Below are 25892 nucleotides of genomic sequence, written 5' to 3' on the forward strand. Positions count from 1 at the left end.
GCCTGCCGGCAAAAACAACCAAAGCAACTACAACTACGGCAGCAAGCCATGCAAATCCATTGGCCAAGTCGAGACGACGAGTGGCCCACACTCCCAGCATCCTAAAAAGAATCAATGACATGTATTTTAAGGGAACAGCACCACTTGGCTACTTTTAATTTTCTTGAATATTTGTTGTCGCTTTTAGTTTAACTTTTTACAAATAATTTCTAAACATTGTGATCAGAGTTATAGGATAAATAAGCTTGGAAAAAATTAATCATAAGCCTATACCGCTAAAGTTAAATTTTAAATGCTCGAATCGGTTTTTTACAAACTTATATAATAGTAATAATAATAATAAGAATAATATATAAGCTATAAGCCTGCCATTCAATACAAACATATTGAAACTTATAATTATTTTTTTAATTTTTGCATATCTTTAAATAACACGTAAATTTTAACGTTTCAGAAACATGAAATTTAAAACCATACCATTCCAAATTTTAAATACTCGGAATTAATTTTATTTTAATTTTGTAAAATATTTCAAAATGGTTTTTTAAAGAAAAAATCCTTAGAGATCATAGATTCTTCAGTTGTAAATTAACTTTTCTATATTAATTATATTATATTAATTTAAAAAAAAATAAATGTTATAATTTTAATTTGTTTAGATTCGTAAGCAACTTAGTATCCGATATATACACAAACACATTTAAATTGACGCAATTTTTCGTCTCAAATGTGCGAGCTTTTCTGTCGATGGCACTTCGAGTTTAGAAGTGGAAAACAGAAAAGGTAACGATTTCGTGGCAAACTTCTCTGTTCAGTTTGTTGTGCTCGTCCAATTCATTTCTCGTTTCTTGTCGTGCAATTTCCGTTTCCGCTTCGCCGGCTCTCCCAATTACACCCCTTCCAAAGCATATAGGTATGTACAAATCAACGTATATATCCACCCAGGCATGCCGATTCCTTCGCCAAACACTTGACATTGTTTTGCAAGTTATTTTCGCATTGTTTGATTTCACTTTTAAATTTCGCCTGCTTGCTCAGACACGAGGGTAAACACGAGTAATGCGCCAGCTCAGCTCAGCTTAGCTCACCTGCCCGTTGCCCGTTTCCCGCTTTTCCTTCGCTTTCACAGCGCTTTCCCATCACCCATCACCATCCACCTTTCCACTGCCACTTTTTCGCCGCCGGCGCATTTGTATTTGGATTTTGTTATAAACATTTTAGTGGAATTACTTTTAGTTTAAGTTTCTGTGAGTAACTTGTGTCTGCTTTGTCTCTGCCCTTTTCGTTTTGCTGATATTTAATTCAAAGGGACTCGGTGATATTTAAGCTAGGATAATACTTCAATATATACTTATTTAAAAGTATACTGTTTCTACGAATATAATCTGTTTACTACTATGAAATTCATGAACTTTTTTAACATTAACAATTGTTTTTTGCCCATTACAACTTTGTACACAGTTTACAATAGAATAAGCAATACTTGGAAACTGGTTATATAAATCAATAATAATTGTAAAATTGGTTTTTTTTATACTTAAAATATTTATAGATTTAAAACAAATAATATCGCACGATATATATTTAAGATGAGACCCCATAACCATATTTCTGATCACGCAAAAAAAATGTATATATATATATATTTATGTTAGCAATAAATAATTTGTGCGAAAACCAAAATAATTTCTATGAAACCAATATGCCCTTAAAATAAAAATAATCTTCATAGATTAAAAAATTAAGAAAAAAACTTACAATTATGAATTGTCAATATTGTAAGTGAATTGAATAAGCTTAATTAATTTAAATTGAGTTGTGATAAAACCCTGTATTTATCAAGAATCCAATTTATGTTACTTTGTTACTTTATTAAAAAGATTTTCAGCGTTGGTAATTAACTCAAATAAGCAGCCGAAGGCAGTCAAAATGGCTAATTACAGAGACAATGGGAACCAAATGAATTGGAAAAATGCCTTTCAGTGAAGTCAAGCCAACAGGAATCAATTTATGATTGGCCATGGTGGCAAAATAGCTGACTTGTGCGTCGGGCCCCAACAACAACAAAAAAAATTCCAGGGCCACCAAATGGTCAGCATTAAAAGGCTGCACCCACTGCAGCATTATTGCACCACCGAGGTAAATGCACCACCTACACGGGGCGTTGCGGTTGGACCAAAGGTTAAGTTAAGCTCCGTTTGAGTTGAACTCCAGTTTCATTTCATTTCATTTCGTTGCGTTTCGTTACGTTACGTTTCGGTTGTGGTTCTGGTCCGGGTTGTGTTGTTGGTTTCTGGGTTTTTGGTTTTCCATTGCCTTCTCCAGCTCCAGCTCCAGCTCCAACTGCACCTCCACTGCCATTGCCATTGCCATTTCCATTTGCCCAACCAGTTTCATTCTTCTCTTTTCTAGCCGCCCAGACTTTTCCTTTTTGCCCGCCTTTGCTCACTCGGAATGCAAAAAGGCAATGCACATGTTCCGGTTTCTTTTCCGTTTTTCGTTTTCCGCTTTTCCGACCGGCAACCGGAAATACTTGAAATTTTTAGAGCCTTCAGCTGCCGGGCAATCGAACTGCGACTGCGAATGTGACTGTGACTGCCACTACATCTGCAACTGAACTTGCACCTTGAAGTGCGCCACGTATTTTGGCCAAGTCCTGCCGTTGTTTTGGTTCCCGCTCCTGTGTTCCAGCTACCTGTAACCACCGATGCGCCTCGTTGCCGCACGAGCACTGCGCCGCAATAAGGCAGGCCCGCTTATGCCGATTTTCCAAATTTCCGATTTTCCGACTTGGCCGCGACCGAGGCACGAAGGTGGATCGTGAAAACCCCAGCAGCGAACCAATTGGACGAGGTTTTCCCGCACGGTCGGCAACAATGTTGCCCGCTGTTGCGGCAGCAACATGTTGCGCCAGCAACACGCAATGTGCAACTGGCAACACGCAAGCGATTGCCCATTACTAATTATTAACGCAATTATTGCCGGACGGATCAGGGGCGGGGATTTGGGAATAGGGATGTGGATCGGGATGCGAATCTCCTGGGGCACCGGTCACGTCCCTCTGTTCAGCTACAACGATGCAAATTAGCTAACGAAATTATGAGTGCAGCGGGGGGGAGGAAAGTTTCGCTCCTTTTCTGCACTTTCCATCATCATTATCGTCATCATCGTCGAAAGGAAAACTTTCGTTTCGTCAGTCACTGTCTCCCCTCGGATGCGAGTGCGAGTTTGGGTTCGGGTTCGGGGTTAATTTCAGTTTCTTATTGCAGTTAATTAAGTGAAACTTGAGTTGCCGTCAACGGAAAAGCCGGAGAAAAGCGGACCAAAGGCGGCAAATCCGCAGTTTTAATTTATGCAGCATCGTCTCATGCCAGTTGCTGTGCATGTCAAAGTGCTGACAATCAGCCGACAATCCCAACAATGATAATCAAGAGCAACTCGCTACAAAAAAAAAGGAAAAATGCACGAGTTAAGCAGAAAGAGATGATCATACGAAGCAATTGGCAAACATCATATTTCAGGCATCATTGTAGGATTTTTGAAAAAAAAAAATCTAATCAAATTAGAAGTGCTTATTTCCTTTTCTTTTGTTTTTATTTATCTTGTTTTATCATATTTTTAAGATTTTACGTATACTTAATATTGCCCAAGACCATAAAATATAAATGGAAAAGGGTTCTGCGGAGCTATTCAAGTTTTTCCAGAAATAAAATCAGTTACAATATTAGCAGTGCACATTTTTATTGACAACAAAAACATAAGAAAAGCTTTAGAACTTTAGTTTTTTTATTGGATGTGTTATTATTGCATGAATGAGTTTGGTTTGACTTTTTTAAAGATAACATTTAGATTTTGTAACAAGAATTAATTAAGTGGGAAGCCACAGAGTCATGTATTTAAAGGCGGTCTTAACATTGACACAAAATTTGATAATTTTACACTTATAAATACTTTTCCTCTACAAAAAACTCTTATAAGAGCAATGTTTTTGACTAGTTAACTGTTCAGAATATTTATATATTGTCTGATACATTATAGTGTTAACTTCAGGACCAGTCCCTAATCTGTCCCACCGCAGTTTAGATATGTTGGGCGCTTGTTATCCCTGCGATTTGGGAGTCTTTGGGGCTTTAGGATTGTCTTCGCTGCGAGGGCACTGTACCCAGGGACATCCTGGCGCGCAGACCCATCGCCAACTGCCGGCAATGTGGATTCAATTGGATTGCCAGTACCCCACCCCACCCAGTTCCGCTGCCAGTCCCAAGGTGCAGACATGGCTGTGATTGCGCCAAGGACATAAAGTATGCAACACTCGCATTGGCGATGGCCATGCCCATTGAATCCACAATGGAGTCGGGGCGGTAAATAGTGAATCAGGAGGAGTGGCTGCCCACGTATAATCATCATAATGGCAAATTATATATAATAATAAAATATTTCGTGTCCGAACTAACAAACTTTGCCGATTCAATGGGTCCCACACAGAGCGCGCGTGTGTCCGTGTGTTTTTCAATACACAACGCGTACGTGCAGTTGAGCTCTCAGTTCTCAGTGTTCAGTGTTCAGCTCTCGGCTCCGGTGCCATATTCCATATATCCAATACCCAAATATTGCCATTCCAATCCTCGATAACCGATACTCAATCCCCTGGCCACGATGTCGACTTTAAGCAAATCCTTTTCAGCCATTTTTCGGGACAATTCAGCAAACACACTGCTTCCCCTTTCCCCTTTCTTCGCCACTCTTCACTCTCTACTCGTCTGGCAATTTTCATAGACGGCGTGACAATGGCCCGTTTCCAAATCAATCGTCTGCGTGACCGTGCCACGCCCCTATCCTCCGCCCTCCGCCCCCCGCATCCTCCACGCAACTCCTTTGTGCGCTGCATGCAAAATTAGCCGAGGCGAGAGAAAATGAAATGTTTGGAGACCTTGAGTCCACCTCCGCATCCTCGGAGGCTCCATCTCCATCTCCATGCCCCGGAGCATTATACCATATCCATTTCCGTTTCCGGCACTCCACTCGTCCACTGTTCAGTCGCTTTCGATTCAGTGCGTGCCTTCATCGTATCGATAACCCACGACGATAGTCTTCGATTTTTGGGCCAATTAAGGATTGGCTTGCACAGAAAATAAATGTATGTGGCCATGATGGCGCTACAGCGATTTTCAAACGGTTGATCATCACTAAAAGTGAACTGTACTACTTCTTCCAGATGAGCTATTAAGAAAGACGAGGAAGACAATTACCTTATTATTAATGACTAACCCATTTCCAAGACCAAAGAACCAAAAATTACACTTTTCTTATATTCGATTTCGTTCTATTTGAAGAATCTAAGTATTTTGTCTATACACTTTTCTAAAAGTTACTAAATACTTATAATAAACAATAATTGTTGTAACTTATAGTTCTGACTACTACTTTTATTTGATCAATGTTGAATTTGAATTGAATTAAATTTTTTCCACATTGAATTCTCACATTTTCTTAGCATTGCATTTTTTTAAGTCTTCACAAAAAACGGCCGAAGATCTATTGGCCAGATCCGTTCACTGATTTCCTTCGGAACTTGAAAGGTTTTCCACACTCCTGCACACGCAGAACAAGTCAATTCGCAACGTTTCCTGTCTCCCTTTCCATTTTCCCCCTTTCGAAACCGCTTCTCGTCTCACTCCCCCTTTTTTTTTTTTTGGTAGTGACGACCACAAGGCAGCTTCTTACTTCATCGACGGCAAAGTGTTCCATTTCCTTTGTGCCAGGAAAATTCGAGGGGGCGGAGTGGCCCGAATGGGCCGTGGGGGCGGGGCTACTCCTTAAGTGTGGCTGCCGCGGTTTCCACTTCCACAGGCAAACGGCAAAGTTCAAAGCGAACATTTTCGATTTTGCCATTAATTAACGTTAGTAAATTAGCGGCTCAGGCGCAGACTGCATTGAAATCTTGGCAAAAACAAGCAACTGGGGCCAGGTTCATTGATTCGCAATCAACACGGGACGCACTTGATTTATTCGACAAGTGGCTAAACTTTTAGCATTTCTTATAAAGTTTAAATACGACATATAAATAAGGACGAGACTCACACAAGTAACAAATTTTGTGAAGAAAAGTTATTATATTTTTGAGTAGAAAACTGCGTTCTTTAAATCTTCTGGATCGGCAAGGTGCAGCACAAACTTTTATCTTCTTACCTAAACACGTATTTTTTCCTTGTCGGATTAGCATTTGTATACCCTATACTCCATATTTATTTGTTAGCTAAACAACAGGTGTCTAACTGTCAATACACCCGACCATAGCGATCATTCATTTAAATCATAAATTTTAAGATGAATCATATCTCAAACCTCGGTTCAGAAGTGACCGTATTTTACTGTGACCTAAATACAATGTTGATTTATGCAGGACAAAAATGCCAATAAGACGTTAAGGTGTCCATGCATACATTATAAAAAGCTATCAATTAAAATGACACACACAAGAGAAGGATTTAGCACACTAGCTTTGTTTTTAATTCTTTAGAAATCAGTCCTTGAAATTAATCCCTTTCGAAAATGACTACTGAAAGGCCTGGTTTGTTGCGTCGCCTGGACAGGCGTCGGAAAAGCCATCAGGAAAATGTGGCTCATCGGCAACTTATAGTTTACAGATACAACATCTGCTCCGGCCCCGATACTCAAACTGATGATAATCGCAGGCACCGGATGGGAGGCGGTAAACAACACACCATAAGTGACATTAAAGACGCATCAGAATTCATCAAACATCAAACTAATAGATAAAGTTCTGACAGCAGCCGGGTCCTCTTTCTAGTTTTTCCGGCTGTCCTGTTTGCGCCCCGTTCCGTTGCCACTCGTTTCGTTTTCCATTTCCCATTTTCTATTTCCCCATTTTCCATTTAGGCGGCCCTTCTGGCATTAAAGCTAAATAGTGAAAACAATTGCAGAGCTGCAGTTTCAATTTCTGCTGCACTCTCCTGGGCGGCATATAAAAATGATTTAAATGCAGACGGCGTGTTGCATTATGGGCTTACTGCCCAGCCCAGCCCAACCCAGACTCACTCCGGCCGGAGGACTCCGACTCCGACACCGACTCCAACTCCAACTACAACTCCGGCTCTCTTTTTCCGACTGAGCACTCGGTGAGTGACAAGTTCCTTGCTCGGGGCCATGTATCAAGTTGATGGCTGCCCGGTGGCAAACAGCGGTGGCAACTTCGTTATGACCGTTAGCAGCTCTATTTGCCAGACCCGGACTTCAACTCCATACTCCACACTCGCAAAAAATATAGGTTTACGTTACATTTTCAAATTTCTATCCACACAGTTTTTTTTAAGTACAGTTTTTATTTTAATCGAAATATTTTTCATCAGATTTAATATGTTGGTCGGTCAGTTATTTTTGGAGCTGAAAGTTATCCCAAGAATATTTGTTAGCTGGAATGAAGAGTGTTTCCTGCACGAGAAATGGGTACCCATACGTTTAAGCTTTCAAAAAAACGGTTACAATTATCTATGAATAAATAAATAAATAAACAGACAAAAAACAATATTCCCGACTACGTGTTAACCCGATGCTTAAAGTGTTTATAAAATGTTTAAATATGTCAGTAGATAAATCACTAAGCCTTTTATATTTCCCGTGATCTAAACGTTCATACAAAGAGACAACGACACTATACGCATTTTTATTGTCAACAAGTAATCATCAGTATTTAAGGGAAACTTCTATTATTTGTTTCTATAATTTCCTTTTGTTTTTAAAAATTAATTATATGTTCATTATATCATTACCCCATAATATGAGCATCCGTTTACTAATTTTTGTAGTGAGTGAATGGCATTTTGCCGAGTGCAACCACTCCACTTCATGGACTTCGGACCGAAGTTCATGGTGGAGAGGGCTCTGCACTCCATCTGCATACTTAATGCATTTTCATTTTATTTCATTGCTTTAGTTTTGACCAGACCAGCGGAGGAGGCCGCATCGTCTGGTCCTCATCTCCTTGGACTTGGACTTGTACTTGGTCCGGTCCTGTATCTGTATCTGTATCTGTATCTGCATCTATATCTGTATCTGTATCTTTATCTGCGCCTTGCTTTGGCTATTTGCTCTATGGCTTGTCTTGTGTTTGCTTGCTTTCATTTGTTTACTTGTGTTTCATTCGGTTAAGTGCTTCCTTGATTGTTTTGCCCGCGCCATCTTCGTCCTCTTTATTTCGGACCGCTTCCTGCCAAGAACAATTTCGGGTCTGAAGGATTTCAGTTTATTGCAAAGTTTTAACTTAACCCATCGGGCGCCGTCACATCGCCGTCACATCGCATCGCATCGCAATCCTCATTTCCAAACAGTTAGTTGGAGTACTTGGCCGTAGTTCCTTTGGCCAATGCCACTGCCACTGCCACTTGTTAACAACATTGTTGGGGATTACGTCGGGCTTTTGACACCAATTGGCCACCGACGAGTCAATAAATATATGCATGCCCCTGGATGCGGGTATCTGGGCTATATAAAGTCGACCGATTTGCATGGATTATCCTGTGCTTGTATTTGTGTTTGTGTGTGTGTCCTTTGGCCGCCGCTGGTTTTGCTGTTGTTATAGCACCAAAGCCATTGACCATAAACATGCATCCTTTATGCATACATTATTTTAATGAATTATTGATTTCGTTCAATTTCATGACTTGGTCGAAACTCTTATTTTGTAGTTTAACGAAAGCGCAATACTCTTTTTATATATATTTTATTTTAAGATTTTAATGTAGAGATTTACCAGAGATCGAAGATAACAGTTACATTAAACTCTTTTCTTTGCAAGTCGAATTCATTTGCAATTTTGCTGATTTTTTTATTTCTTCAATCTATAAAATGCAGATTTTTCTAATTTCACAGAAGTACATTTTAAGGCGATTGGATGCTTAAATGATTTGCATTAACTTACCGAACCTAATTACTAGTTAATAAACTGTGCGTCTTATTTGTAACAAAAATAATAACCTTACATTTTGAAAAAGTGATTTTCTCAACCAGTTAAAAAGATTAATTATTACTTACAAAATTGATATCTTTGAAATAAAGTGACGCTCACTTAAATATAAATTTTGTGTTTCACATATTTCTATAGGTAAATTAGCAGGGACATAGTGAATAGGTTACTTTTTATAACCTTAGTAATAGTAACCTTTTACAGAGAGTGCATCATCGATAGCTGAAAGCTAAACAAGTTGCTTATATGTATACCCGTGCAGGTGCTTGTGTGGGTGTCAGTGCATGTGCGTGTGTGTGCTAATGTGCGTGTGTCTATTTCCATATAATTTATAATGCTTAATTTCCATTCAATCCATTTTGGCATTGTGCGGGAGTATCTTACGCATTGATAACTACTAACTGCCTTTGCCTCGTTTTTCCTTCACTTCACTCCACTCCACTTTACCATTTATTTCCTTTGTGCATTTGTATGAGTACGTGTGCGCCTGTGTGTGTGTGTGCGAGTGTGTACGTGTGTGGGTGAAACTTTTGTGTGGTTTTTGTGGCCTAAAATAGCACTTTGTTGGCCTATCGAAAGGTTACCCCGAGAAAGGACGCATTAATGGAAATAATGGTGTATCTATTCAATTATATCGAAGCCGTTACTTTGCCTTCAGGATCTCATATCCCCCATGAGGTGAGGTACTCCCCCGCCCCGATATGGCCCCCCAAAAAACCCGCCTGAGTGTGTCCTAATGGATGACAAAAGCAATTTTATGGACATTTTATGTTAGTGCATATTATTTATTATATTAAAAATCCATTAGTGATTTTTGAAACTTGTGGTCGCCGCCAGCCACATCTTTCATTTTCATATTGATTCGCGCTTTCGGTTTCACTACAGTTCGCTATTTGCTATTCGGTATTCGGTATTCAATTTTCATTTTCCATTTTCCATTTACATGTTGGCCCTGGCCGAGAACCAAAGTGACGTCAATAAAACCGTCTGTCGCCATATTGTGGCCACTAATTGCATTTTGGTTAAGCCTGGATGGAGATGTGGCTTGGATTTTGGGCGCAGTGCGAGTTGCTACCCGGTTCGCTTGGCCTTCTGGTTCCGTTTTGTATCTTACAGATTGCAGTTTGAAGATTGAAGATTGCGTTGGCTGCACTTGATTTAAGCCAGACACGCCCACTCATGCCGCTGTTAAGTCAAAAAAAAAAGAAGGGAGGCGGAAGGCGGAAGGAGCAGCTGGATGACAACGACAAAGTCGCGCCATTAATGCACAAAGTGGCAGAGATAAGTGCGAAGGCTGGGGGGCGTTCCGCCTGCTTTTCCTGTGGAAAACCCCGCTCCCAGAGATCCATCTAACTGTTGCAGGGATTAAAGTTGCTTGCATAATTCCATGCGCATAATGAAGCGAGCTGCAGGAACACAAAGATGCCGTAAGGAGACCAACAAAAGAAAAAGAACGCGAAAAACCATAACAGCAAGGCCAGTTAACCCTGCTGTGGATCGAAAACGAACCTCCTTAGATTTCAAAGCAAGGTAATTTCAATTTATAGCAAAATATTTCAGGCTTTTTCAAAACTTTAAATGACACCTCAAACTTGCAATGCTCTAGATATAATAGTTTTGAAAGAACTTACACTGAAGTCTTTTAAGTGATTGCGAGATTGTGTTATTGTTTTTTGTTTTGCTCTTTTGTTGCCATTTTAAGAAATTTTTTTTTATTTGAAATTTAAATAACAAATATTTCTGTTCCCTGGCTTGTTTTTTTTCTGTTAAATACAAAATTGGTCATGAAATGTATAGGAGGGAATTAGTTTTAGTTTTTTTTTAGTAAAAATGGCATAAGCATAGTTTGACCGTCATATTCCATCCATTTTCCAGTCGCCCTAAAAACCCAAGCAATGCCTGAGTAATGCGCTAAATTATTTCTCACATTTCGCAGATCATCCGATGCAAATACTTGGCCTCGGGGCTGCCCTTCGAGTCCTTTTGTCCTTTCACAATGGAAAAGAGGGCATTTCAAATCCAATTTACTTAGTCATCCCACTCAAAAGGGGGCGAGAAACGAGGCACGGGGAGGGAAGGGTCAGTTCAATGACCATTTGTATCCCCGTTTCGATTCAGTTCGGTTCGGTTCGGTGTCTCTGTATCGGTCTCAGTGCATTAAGCAGTTTATCACGTTAAAAAGATTGAATAGATTCCCATGCCCATGCGATTTGGGCACAAAGGATAACATTACTGGGACAACACGACTCCGCCGCGTTTCCTTGGCCATTTGGTATTGTTGGCGATATGGGACTCGATTTCAGTGGCAAGACAAGAACGGTAATGGGAGTGAAATAGAATACCCGGAATTATGCCTTTGAATCTAGTGGATAAGAATAGATCCCCTCTTTGTGCCCAGATCGAAATACAAAGTATACAAAATGATTAGCAAACCAAAGGAGCCTTGCTTATTAGCAAGGATTACAATATGTATGCAAACTTATTGCAATTTGAAGTATAGAGTTACAAGGCTTAAAATTATAATAAATAAATATCATTTATATGTCAATTTGGCGTTCCAAATATCCACTGCTGTATTTGTATGTCCCGATTAAAATTAAAAACAAACCCAAGTCTATCGCCTTCTTTTCGCCACTTCAGTTATTTTGTTGAAAGCAAACTGGCGAGTGAAAAGCAATTTCCCCGGGCAATAACAAATATTTCACAGTGCCCCCGACCCGAAGGTACATATATATATGTGTATGTCTATCTATATCGCTCCCACATGGGCCCGCAGCTAATTGAGTCATATGTCAAGTCGAAATCGGGCCAACCTTGTGCTGCAGAGGAGTAATGCAATTCACATTGACTGCCGACCGGGGAGCAATCTGCTTCTTTGATTTTAAGTTGCCCATTTGCCATAAAAAATGAATGCCTACCACGCTCACGATTTGCTGCCATATATATGCCATATATATATGCCATATTTTTCGGTTCACAGGGGGGGGGACGGTGGATATGGTCGCTTACCGGATTTAGTGGCGGCTGCTTTCCGAAGCTTTTTAATTGAAAACAAACAAGGCTTAAGCCAACTTTGGATCTCCAGCAGGCCACCTTTTGACCCACAGCCAGCTCGCAGATTGTTTGCATGCGTGCCGCTGACGTTGACATGGGGTGGGGGGTGGTGGTGGAGGGGCTAAAGATTTCGGGGGGGTGAGTTTAGTGGCTTAGGGTTACGTTGGGGGCTGGGGTATATCTGCAGACATTGAGTGTTTGCGGGTAGCCCAAAGCGGCCATCGAAAGTGAAAGTGAAATGTGAAATGTGAAATGCGAACTGCGCACTCCTCTGCCAAGGTGGCTCGCTTTTATAGGGGGTTTCGGGTTTCGGGGCCGTTCGAGAGGTTCCGGAGCATAAAAGTGAAAAACAATTGAACCCTTGGGCAAAATTGGTTTTGACAATGTAAATAAATAAAACACAAGCATAAATATTTACTGCTGACGGCAGTTTCGTTAAGGGCTTAGGCAGCCAGTGGCTCCCAGTGGCTGCCAGTGGCGTCCGAGGGGGGCAGGGAGGGAGGGCGGAAATGAAAGGGAAAACAAGGGGGTTGGGAACACCACCCCCCACCCCAAAGTAGCCGATGCGAGCGTAAGCACGGAGATTACAGGGGCTCAGCAAAGTAAATTTTCGAATGGGTTTTACTCCGCTTCCTCTGACCCTCGAAGAGTTCGAGGGCGGGGGGGCGGTGTCCGGGGCGGGGTCTGTTGTCAAAAGGATTTGCAGCTCATTTCATACCCAGGACCCCCACAAGCCGAGCCCATTGGCCTTGCTAACCCCGAGTGCTAATATTTGATTGTGTTGTCGTCGGGTCAATGGGCAACACAAATTTTACATTTTGTTTTTTTTTTTTTTTGTTTTTGCCCTGGTTGTATCAAGCTATTTCATTACTGCCCTTTTAAGGTGCTATACCAGTGGGACACTCGACTTGATCGATGTTTTTTGTTGCTTGCTCGATAGTTTACACTTTTAAAAATAGCTGGAATCACGACTAAACGATAAATTGACTGATCGGTTTCATTAAAACTTTGGTACTTTTATTTTAAAAACCCAAAAACAACACATAGCACCATTTTATATTCTCAATATTAAAAAAAAAATCTTAATATAATGTTAAAACATACTTTATTGTTTCCAAAAAACCTACAAAAATTTCTATTAAGTACTTCCTCAAAAGAAAATTCACAAAAATTGTATAATTTTAAATGACCGGAAAACTGTAAACTTGACATGCTAGCTTTCCACTTTATTTAAATTAAATTAAATTAAATTAAAATTCAGTCTTTTTCAACAGGTGTTTCTCCGAAGGGGAAGGATTGTGAGAGGCAGCCCTGTAATTGTCCAGAAACTCCTGTTGCCGAATAGATCAGTTTGCATTTAGCCAACATTTAGGCCTCAATTTGTGTATAATTAGTGCCCGACCAAGAGTCGGAGTCCACAACAGAGTGGAGCATATATATCAGGAATTGACAAGGTGGACTGCTTAATTGTTACATTGGCAGAGGTGCCAAGCAGGGTCACCTTTTGCCAGTATTATCCCTTTATTAGCCAGACACATTTACGAAAATTGGCACTGCCCTTTGGAAGTTAATGCACCCCAACTGCCAGGTTGATTTCAAACTTCCATTTTCCCATTTCAGTTAAACAATTGCCTTAATCGTAACGCAAGCTATATGCATTGTATTAAAATGAGTTTTAAGCATTATGTGCTGTAAATCATTTACATCTCAGTGTTACTTGGTTTGACAAACATAATTTCACTATTTCATCTTTTGAAATATGTTCAACAATTTGGCTGCTTAATTATTAATTATTTCAATTTATCTTCATATGTATTCAATAATTTATAAACGGATGTTGTATACACAATTGTTGACGATAACACTTAAAATTATAAATGTATCTTTTTTAGAAATACCTCCTCGAAGTTGCAACATATGAATAATCGTTTTCAACAAATACCTTTTCTTAAGTTGCAGCCTTAAATATTCCTTAAAGCATTAAAACATTGAAGCTATGATGATTTTAAGCATAATTATTCGATCCTTCCTATGGCAGCCTACATAAAATAGTTTTCTCGTTTTACTTTATTAAAAAAATAAATTAATATTTAATTTTTGTAAGCAAGCAAATCAATTAAGTACTTCTGCCCTGCCCACGAACCTCAAGTTGTTCGACTGCTTCAAATGCCACTTGCGAGTCAATCGAATGGCAATTCCAATAAAACATCTGCCCCCCGGCGAATGGTGGACATCTTGATGTGGTGCCGCAGAAGTGGCCCCGAGCTGCATTAATTTTACATTACTATTATCACATGAGTGGGGGCGACTGCTACTCGGCCATAATAATTTTCCGCGTAATTTATTTGAGCGCCATAATATCATATTTCACGCTAGGCGCGGGGGCGGTGGGTGGATGGGGGGAAATGGGAGTATTTGGAGCGACTTCCGTTGAATAATTTAAGCGCACACATGTGCACATCAAGGGGGTGCCGAATTGGTTTCTGGGGGGAGTTTGGGGTATGGGGGTTGTACGTTAAAATAGGGGGGAACGCGTTAAAATAGGCGGAAGACGATTATCAGACAGTTTGCACACAATGTCGTCGACGGAGGCAAAGTCGCTGCTTGGATTCTGGATACTAGGATACTGGGATACTAGGATACTGGGATGCTGGAGTCCCGAAACCCGAAAGCGGTTCACATTTATTGCCAAAATTAAATGACAATGTATGTAGTTGAAAAAGGCAAAGATGGGGCCGCCGCGTCAAGTTTGTTGTAACCGGAGATAGATGCGGATGGGGGAAAATGGGCAGATAACTCCGCTTTCACCGCCTCCATGCAAGTGTACTATATGTGTGTGTGTGTGTGTGTGAGCCCGGAGTTTTTGGCGGAGCCAAGTAATTTTTCATCGAGTTTTATACAATTTTCCGGGGGCGCTTCTTCTCCAGTTTTTCGTCCGCGTAGCATCAGTCCAAGTGTAAAGGAATTTTAACGCTCACTGACGCAGTTCTGGCAGATTGTTTGGTTTGACTGTGGCGCCGAAAGCCGCCCACCGAAGGCCACCCCCACACCCCATCACCCTGAAAAAAAGTGGGTGGTGGTGCAGGTGGTGCGGCCGCTTTTGTTGAACTTTTGCGTAAGATTGCGCAGTAAATTGTCGAAAATTAATTTTCATGTTGAAAAGCTGCAAATTGCAGGGAAAGCAGCGAGAAAGAGATATGATGGTGGGTTGGCTGGATGTTTGGGTTGGTGGTTGGGTGGCTGGGTGGTTGGGCGGTTGGGTGGTGCGTACGAGTGGGTGTTTGGCGGAAAACTCAAGGAGAAGGTTTGTCAATTAATTTCTTGAATGGTTTGCCTAATTGAAATTTTATGGCTTTTGTGTTTCCTTGTCTGCTTTCGCCAGCGCACACACACACTCACACACACTAAATGGTCGATGGGTGGTGGGCGTGGCATTCCTTCGACAACATTTCATTAAGTTTTATGCGAGAGAGAGTGTGTGTGTGTGTGTGTGTGTGTGGGGACGAGCGTTTAAGCATCACAAGAGTTGCAAGATGTGCACAAATAATCGGACACTTTTAACATTGTCTTACAGCAGAATACGCTACAAACTAAACTTAAAACCTTACTCACTAAGTTGTAAGTTCGAGCAGCTAAATTAAAACTTATAATCGAAATAAAAAATAATAATTGCCCTTACACTTTGCGCTTTGGTGCATTTAAGGTTTACAAAAAAGAAGAAGTTGAAAAAATGCGATTTAGGGTCGGCGCATTGGCTTTAAAGTTTATCGCTCATACGTACTGTTGCCTTTGAACAACCATACCATTCAAAAAATGTTGAGTGTCATTTTTTGAATCAGGGAGCCCATCTGCACCGGGAAACTAAGGTTTCATCTTTGGAGGATTTCATAGATATAAATTTGTAAGCCAGTGTAATTAAAACAGTTAAGTGCTTATGCAAATCTAAGCAAAACACACACGCAGGAGCGGCGTGGTTGTGGGTGCCAGAAGGGACACGCAAGGCCGCCATGTTCCACATATAAGTCCCTTCTCCAAACTGCTCTTCAGAGCTTATTATTATTATTGTTTTAAAAAGAATTAACTAAAGGACTACAGGTTCTACAAAAATTATTTGACTTAAATTACTGTCAAATTAAAATAGCCCTAAAAAATAAATAAATAACGAGTTTTAAGAAAGAAGCCGTCTGCACTAGGCAGCCACAGGAATGAAAAATGGGTGACTGGCGGTCCTGGTGCAGTCAATGTCGCTCCCCTACAGTTTTCCCTCTAATTTTTCCGGGTCGTCCCTAGGCCCGTCCATACTTAACGATGACACGACGTTCTCGCGTCGCGTTTGTTAATTACAATTATGATAATGAATCTTACAAAAGGCTAATTAGTATGGTAAAAATGTTACCTGCCACAAGGGCTGCTGAATTTAAAAGTGTGTCTATGCTGTTGGCTGTATCTAGTGCAGTTGGCTGCTTTTTCCTTCAAGTGATTCACTCTGAGGCTGTCCCTGTTTTGTATGGTTATGGTGTTTTGCTTTGACAAAATTGCAGCAGTCTTTAAAAAAATGTTGTTTAACAAAACTCGCTCTTTGCACAATTATTATTTTTCTACCCTGTCATATTTATTGTAAAAGTTATAAAGGTATGCAAAAGTATGGAATAACATATGTAAAATCCAGAATTCTGTTGGATTTATTTCAAATGAAGCTGTTCATTTTTTAGTGCATAAAAAATAGTTACTTCAAAACTCTTTTAATTGCTGTTAAACCAATTTTACCAAACATTTCGCATCTCTAATTTTGTATTCTGAAAAAATGAATCAAAATTTAATTTGGATTTTCCCTTGGCGGCAACATTGCTTCATTAAAGTTGCCTACTAATGAAGCCTTATTTAAATCAAAATCGAAACCATGATTGTGTGGACATTTGGGCACACCACGCCCGTCCCAATCCCCTGCCCCAGCCAACAATCCGCGTGCACACATCAATACAATTACAATTACAAAAATATTAACTGACTATGAAAGAGGCGTCAGCTATTCATTTAATTATGAAATTTACAAATGTCACAAGGACTCATTTCAATATGTGTATTTGTTGTGGTTTGTTTCCCGTAATTGAAATTAATTTTAGATATTTGTGAAATTATTTAACTATAATTGGGAGGTATATGTTTATGTTGATGGTGGACGCTTAAGATAATTTCCATTATTTTGATTAATTGATAAATTTAAAGTAGAATATAAGGAGGTGTTTCGCACAATTGATTGTTTAGAGTGGACAGTTAATAAATAAAGTTATACTGGTCACATAACATTTGGGAAAAGTAAATCATGAGATGGCATTACATGCATATCTCTTTTTCCAAGTACTCCCCCTTTGGGCCCAATTAAGTCGTGGCCTAATCTGCTCGATGTCAGGCCCCTTAAACCTTATGCCTTACAATCGACATCCGTATCCGTTGACTTTTTAATCGATTCAGGAGCCACCGCCGACGGCAGTCAACGGATCCTGCAGTCGACACATGAATTAGCCTGACAATGGGCGATGGCGATAACAGGATGTGGAAGAAAGGAGCAGAAGTTGGAGAAAAATCTGGAGGAGGAAGTGAAGCCACCGCTGAATTTTTCAGAAAAATGTTCAACCCCCCCCCTGCCAACAAGTTGTAGATTTTCATTTCGATTTCCATTTGCGTGCAGCTCAGCTCCTTCAGGCCACAAATTGCCGTAGCATTTGCATATAACTGGCGGAAAATGGGTAGTAAGGGGGGGGGGGGGAAAGGGGGTTGGAAAACGGGTGGGGGAAAGTCGAGGTACACAGCATTCGATGCCTGTGCGCGACATGCACTCAAATGAAATCGATAAACAGTTTGGCATTTAATAAAATCAACATCAAACCATTCCGAATCTCCGATTTTCTTTTCTTGCCCCGCACTATACGCGTACTTTGCGATGCACGAAAGTTTGCCTTTCCGTCGCACCCGCATTTAATTACTTCAGGTTGTAGTTGAGTATTAATTGCCTGAACTTCTCGGATCACAACCAGGGGGACCTCCTGATTTATCGTGCGTTGACGGCAGCTTCGGTTTTTAAGCCCTTTGATTTTTTAACATTTTTCCTCGACTCTGTTTAAGCGAGAGACTGAAAAAAAGGGAAACATCTCCCGTCTAGATATGAAGAAATGTGATTACACATAAAAAAACACAGAATTTCGGCCTTTTTGAAGTTTATCATTAAACCTATGATTCGACAAAAAAAAACACTAAAATAAGTAACGATAAATATTTATAATGATACTATTGGTTTACTTTTAAGCATTTGATTAATTTGATACCTTTTAAAAATATCTATTTTAATTTTTTCTTTTTCATTTCTCCATTGGCCGGAATATAACTATACCATTTTTCGACAGTTATTATGTGGCGCAAATTCTAACCATATACAAAACATATTTTCATGTTTTTGTGGTTTATTACATACATATATAATGAAATTGATCATTGTGTTCCGCCCTGACATGTAATTGAATTGCTAAATCGAAAACACCCATGTCTACAACATTTAAGCCCAATATTTGGCAAATGAGTTAGAACTAAAGCAAAACAAAGAGAATCACTTACACATTTCGACTTCTGATTTAATTTTTCTTTGATTTTTGCTAAAAAATTGGCATTTGTGCTGCGACAACCAAATACATTTTCAAAATGTATAAAGAACGCGATCCTTTAGAAAATGGTAAGAAAATAAAACATTTAAAGCAGGTCTTTTTTTCTCGCAGTGCCACAAACTCTCCGACGAATACGGCAATCTCAATCCCATCTGTCTGGCCTGCAGACCTTTGGCTAACTCGCATTAAATTCGTACGAATTCCAACATTTAGCATATTAAGCGGGCACGGGTTACCTAGCCGTAACAGACTGGACTTGGCTCTCCGGACAGCGGACAGCGGACAGAGGGCTCCGTACTCCGGGCTACAGACTCCGGCACTGAGTCCGTACTAAAATTCGTCGTCTCGCTGCCGTGCACTCCCGGATACAAGTGTGTGTGTGTGTGTGTGTGTCGACCAGTGGACAAGCGGATGTTGTGCGATGCTGTTTATGCCTTTTACATTTTCCGCCGTAATGAATTCAACGTAACAGCAGTCGGGCAGCAACGGAGGACGAAGGGACGGCAGCGCACTGTGAAATTTCTAACTTCCGCTTTTTGCAAAGTTGACAACATGTCTGTCCGGCTGTCCGGCTGTCCTGCTTTCCAACTGTCCGGCTTTCCAGCTGTCCGGCTGTCCAGCTCTCCGGCTCTCTGCAGTGGTACAGCATCATATGGGTCTTGCCAACGTGTCGGCCTTGTGTGTCCTTTAAGATGGCTTAGAGTCCTGACCCATTAGTGCGCGGCTTAATTCGCTCTCCGTACATTGGGCTCATTTTGGCTATAATTTTGACAGCACTACAGCACAACACTTTTAACATGTAAGTAGATCGAAACAACCTTTACATTGAATGTGTGTGTTTCCTTGATTTATCCAAGCGGAGAAAAGCATTTTCAAAGTGATATTGGTACGCTCAAATATATTAATCGAAATCAATGTTGCACTTCTTTATTTCTTGGTTAAAAAAAAACCTATCTAAAAATAAAAATATTTTATTTGCTTCAAATGAATAGTACAATTACAAATGTAACAGTGATTTAGACTATAATTTGATATTAAAAATGTATATATAATAGCCAATTTTGGCCAGTGACTTGACGAAAAAGCTCTTGCAAAGAAGATCCCTTTTAATAATTACATTTTGGCCAACTTTGCAAAGTGAAAGCATTTTCAGGTATTCAACTGGAGAGGCTGGCAATTTAAAGGTGAATTGCGCGGGCTTCCTTGCGTTAACCTGATGATAAAGTGTCGCCGCAGTGCCCCCAAAGGGATGGGACCAAAGTGTGGGTATGAGTCCTTCGCCAGGACTTCCACTTCCGTCCGTGCCTGGGCCCCTTATCCCGGATCTGGGCCATAATTCCAGTGCATTGTGTGCTCGGCGTGCCCACATCCGCCGCTGCAGCAAAAAGGCAAAAAATCAAAGGGAACAGCAACATAAAAAATTAAAACAAAATAGCAGCAACATAAGTAAAATATCAAGGAAAAGAGTGCCACGCAATTGATTGAAAATTACGGGCTACATCAACAAAAAACAAGAAAGACAGCATATACCCTTGCAGCTACAAGAATTAAGCATTTTTGAAAACATTAAAATTATGATTTACTTGCGTATATGTTTAAAAACATTGAAGTTATTATGATTTGCAGCTCAATTATTAGATATTATATATTTCTGATTCTAATTCTAATTTCTAATTCTGAAATATTTAACCCTTACAATAAGTCGAAGAACTAATAAAAAAATTTAAAAACAGTAAAGTTAAAAATTTTTTTGTAATTTTTTTGCTATTGTTCCTAACTGTAATAAAATTTCCAATCGAATGGCATTCACAATTAAAATTTTTTCAGATTTTCAAATTTCTGCAAAAAATGATGATGTACCCCCTTACAAAAAATCCAGAAACTTGGACAAAAATAATTTTATTTAAAAAACGTCTTTCTAAATTCTGATTTTGTGTCAAAACAAAATTTATTGTTTTAAATCGATCGGGAACGGATGGTATATAGGTTGCTACCTCTTCAAAATAGCAACTCTTTTGAATTTTGGTCTTATTTTGGCAAAGTTACAACAAAAAGACTCTTCAGAAATAATTTTGTTTGAAAAGTTGCCAAAAATCGCAAAAAACACATTAAAAACTTGGTTTTTGTGTCAAAACCCTGGGAAATAATGGTCAAAATGTGGAATGTCATACACCGTTGAATTCGTAACAAAATTTCCAATCGAATGGCATTCACAGTTAAAATTTTTTCAGATTTTCAAATTTCTGCAAAAAATGATGATGTACCCCCTTACAAAAAATCCAGAAACTTGGACAAAAATAATTTTATTTAAAAAACGTCTTTCTAAATTCTGATTTTGTGTCAAAACAAAATTTATTGTTTTAAATCGATCGGGAACGGATGGTATAGGTTGCTACCTCTTCAAAATAGCAACTCTTTTGAATTTTGGTCTTATTTTGGCAAAGTTACAACAAAAAGACTCTTCAGAAATAATTTTGTTTGAAAAGTCGCCAAAAATCACAAAAAACACATTGAAAACTTGGTTTTTGTGTCAAAACACTGGGAAATAATGGTCAAAATGTGGAATGTCATACACCGTTGAATTCGTAACAAAATTTCCAATCGAATGGCATTCACAGTTAAAATTTTTTCAGATTTTCAAATTTCTGCAAAAAATGATGATGTACCCCCTTACAAAAAATCCAGAAACTTGGACAAAAATAATTTTATTTAAAAAACGTCTTTCTAAATTCTGATTTTGTGTCAAAACAAAATTTATTGTTTTAAATCGATCGGGAACGGATGGTATATAGGTTGCTACCTCTTCAAAATAGCAACTCTTTTGAATTTTGGTCTTATTTTGGCAAAGTTACAACAAAAAGACTCTTCAGAAATAATTTTGTTTGAAAAATCGCCAAAAATCACAAAAAACACATTAAAAACTTGGTTTTTGTGTCAAAACCTTGGGAAATAATGGTCAAAATGTGGAATGTCATACACCGTTGAATTCGTAACAAAATTTCCAATCGAATGGCATTCACAGTTAAAATTTTTTCAGATTTTCAAATTTCTGCAAAAAATGATGATGTACCCCCTTACAAAAAATCCAGAAACTTGGACAAAAATAATTTTATTTAAAAAACGTCTTTCTAAATTCTGTTTTTGTGTCAAAACAAAATTTATTGTTTTAAATCGATCGGGAACGGATGGTATAGGTTGCTACCTCTTCAAAATAGCAACTCTTTTGAATTTTGGTCTTATTTTGGCAAAGATACAACAAAAAGACTCTTCAGAAATAATTTTGTTTGAAAAATCGTTTTTGGTTTTTGTGTCAAAATCCTGGGAAATAATGGTCAAAATGTGGAATGTCATACACCGTTGAATTCTTAACAAAATCGAATGGCATTCACAGTTAAAATTATTTCAGATTTTCAAATTTCAAATGATGATGTACAAAAAAGTCAGAAATTTGGACAAAAATAAAATACACCACAATAGCAAGACAAGAAACAACTACAGTAAGGATTCGGAAAACCAAAGCAGCAAGATCAGGAGTATCAGTGACAAAAGAGTACAACAACCAACCACCGACATGAGCAACAGCATCACCAACAACAGCAACAACAATCAACGGCATAAGCCATAACAGCAAGAGCAACGTCGCCAGCGCTGGCATGAAATAAAAATATTAAAATAAATTTGAATAAAAATGCCAGCAAAGATTAAATCGGCATTGCCATGGCCGACGTCGTCTGCAATTCCCAGACGTTTCCCTTAACACCCTTGGCCGTTTCGATTGCAACTGCTCGTTTGGCTTATTGTTGGCGCTTTTGGTTGCTGCTCACTGGCCTGGCAAACATAAAAAAGCACAAGAAGAACTACTAGATACCCTTTACCCAGACTATCAATTTCAAAAAAAGAATATGCCCCCAGAAATCAAATCAAAGCAACCTCACATTTAATTAACAGTTTTTTCTTGTAGTGTAGAAATAAAGAAATAATAACATTAATTAGAAAAAAAAAACGGTTTTAAGGCACAAGTAAAGAGAAAAAAATATACTTTTCAGCAAACACAATATACCCTTGTATCCCTACAAGCAACGGGTATGAAAAGTACTTTTCCGTTGCGGATTTCGCACTGCCCCACAGAAACAGCATTTCCCTCGGCCCCTCGTCCTTGGCAACTTCTTAATTTGTTTATTTGTTGCCCTTTGCTGGCGTCCTTTCCTCATCGCTTTCACCTTTAAACAATTCCATTTACATGCGGCGACAAATTTCTGTTTTTATTACTTTCGTTGTCAACTTTCCTTCGCGGCCGCTTTTCGGGTCACCTCATCGCCACGTCGCCGCCGTCGCCCCTTTTCCAGCATTTTCCGGCATTTCCCTCGGAACGAACGGGAAAGTAGCCGCTGGGCGTTTGATGCGACCGCGACTGGGCAATAACAATAAATAAGTTAATTTAAATACAATAAACACAATCGAAACTGTCACGAGCAGCAATGGTGGGCGAGGGAGAAGTTGCAAATTGAGAGGGAAATAAGGAAAGCCAAAGGGGCGGGGCAAGCGGTCCACTTGCAGTCCAAGTGGGACGCAAATTCCAATTGTGTGCTGAGCAATTAATCGAATTTGTTGTTCCTTGCTCATATAAAATTAAAGAAAAGGAAATAAATATATAAAAAAAAGAATATTTAAAAAACGATGTATACAAAATTTTGTATATTCTTGCTTTTTTTTAATTTAAAACTGTTGTCAAAAATTCATTTTTCTATTTTCAAAACTTTGAGTTTCCGACGGTAGAGCAATAGACTAACGTGCTTTTTAATCAACCAACAATTGATTTATTATTTTAAAAAATAATTGTAAAAGTTACTGTACAACACAATAAACTCAACTAAAATTGGCATAAAAATTAAACCGTTTTTGGCTGTTAAAAACATTTTGTAACATGTTAAATATTTCTCGAAGCTTAACTATTGGTCTGACTAGCAATTGCACAGTTGAGAAAATCCTTGCCAAATGCTAAGTTCAACTTAAGAGGAATGTTATCACGCGGAAGAATCACTTGGTGGTGATTGAGCAAACACTGGCGAAAGTCGAAGGGGAAACTTTGCTGGCGCGGGAAAAAAGGCGGAATCAAATCAGACTTTATTCGATTGACTAGGCTCCTAAGGAAATAAACTTGCCCTGCGTAAGAATAAGTAGAATCTTTTACTTAATCTTCAACGAATACAAAATACCAGTAACGGGTATTATTAGACTTGTAATTTCTTCCTATGGAAATTTCGGTTTACTTGTTTAAGAAATTTAATTTTGAAATCATTAAACGAAATGTTCAATATAAAAATATTTGTTTTGATTGTTTAAAAAAACAGAGACAAAGTGTTAGTGTTTTTTTTATAGTTTTTTTATTAAAAAAGTATTTTAGAAAATCTAGGCTTAAATTGGAGCACGTTTAGCACAGTTACAAATTTTGTTTGTTGTTGAAAAAAAAACAGTTACTGATCCAGGCCCTGTTTCCATTTGCTTTCGTTCCTCCTGGCAGTGTTGGCTTCAAGATAAATAGAGCACAAAACGCTTTGAGTCGGCATTAAAAGTCCCCTAGCCGTCTGCAGTGGCGCCACCTGGCGGGCGGGCTGGGAGCATTGGGAGGCATAAAAATTCATTCGCCTAATGGCTCGTCACTGCAACAGACCGTCGGTGGGAAGGGTGGCGGGGGCCACGCCCTATTCCATTTGTGTTTGCACTGCTATTGGCAACATGTGGCGCTTTTATTAAAAATTCATTTGCTCATCATACACAGACAGGCGAAAGAGTAGAAACAGACGGGTAGCGGCGAAACGAAAGAGACGGGGCGATTGCACCGATGTCTGACGATGATGATGACGGTGATGTCGGTTCATCTTGGCGGCTTGCGTCCACCCACCACTCCACCACTCCACCGCCCCATTCGCCCCAACCTCCCAGCCAACTCGTTTTGACCTTCAACAGCTGCCACATTTTCATGCGCATTCCTTGCATCCACCCCCCCCCCTATTCCACCCCTCCACGCCCCCTCATCTGTCTGTTTGGAGACCTTTTGGCCAAAGTATTTTGACCCGCATACGTTGAAAAAAGCCCGAGTGATGGATGGCTTAAATGCTCGCTGAGCTTAAATGGTCTTGACTTTAAAAGTTGGATTTTGCAAGCAGAAAATCCCTTTTTAGTTTTGTCTAAAAAAAATAATTTTAAATATATATATGCAAGAAATGATGTTTAAATATATTATAATAAACAACACAATTTATTAAAATTTAAATACTTAAGGGCTTATGTAAAAATAAAGAAATATTTCTACTATATATACCTACCAAGGCGTGCCTATCAATCTCACCAAACAGTAAAAGATTTTGAATGGATAAAAGAAGAAAATACATTAAAAATGAAAAATAAAATAACAAAATCCGAATTTTGGCATTTAAATTACTTGGAATTGTACTTCTCAATTAAACGACCATAAGCTGTAAACATCTGAAACGCTAAGAACGCAGGGACAAGCACAAATATTCTTTTCAATGATGGTCAAGTTAAGTGAATTTTGACGTTTGTTTTTGCCAGTTGTTGGCTTGTCCTCATTCACTTCGAGCCAAATGCTAAATGAAGTGGAAGCAAGGAATTTCACACAATGCGCATCTAACCTTTGCGCCCTTTTCGCCCCCACATGTGACTGACTGTTCGGTTGCAGGGAGGGGGAGTTTGTTGGGGAATTGAAAGAGGTGGAGGGGGGGAGGGTTCAACAAATAAACAGACACAACAAAACCAGCAGGAAAAGCATGAAACGCAACGAAAATAAACTAGCAATCCCCGCCACAGAGGGTTAAGCGGGCGGAGAGCTCCATGGAACGGATCGGTTTTTGGTCAGGATTGGTTTGGGGACTTTCGGGGGCTCAAACTGAGGCATTCCGGTAAGAATTCAGTTTTTAACACGAAAATCACAAAAGCACACAGTGCAGCATGCCTGCTGTTCCATTCAGTTAGTTGCCAAGCCATTGTCATCCAAAAACCCCCCTTTTCTCGCCCACTTCACCTCCCAGAATCTGGTTTTATACACCTCTTTACCTGACGGCGGGCATCAAAAAGTACTTCATTATTGCCCTCGATTGTGCACGTGTTGCATTTTTACATAGTGGAAAATAGCCAGAAACCCTAAAACCAACTGAAACTTTGCTTGAAACCGATATACA

Source organism: Drosophila elegans, unplaced genomic scaffold (assembly GCF_018152505.1).
Source record: "Drosophila elegans isolate 14027-0461.03 unplaced genomic scaffold, ASM1815250v1 contig_149, whole genome shotgun sequence".
In the NCBI taxonomy this organism is placed as follows: Eukaryota; Metazoa; Arthropoda; class Insecta; order Diptera; family Drosophilidae; genus Drosophila; species Drosophila elegans.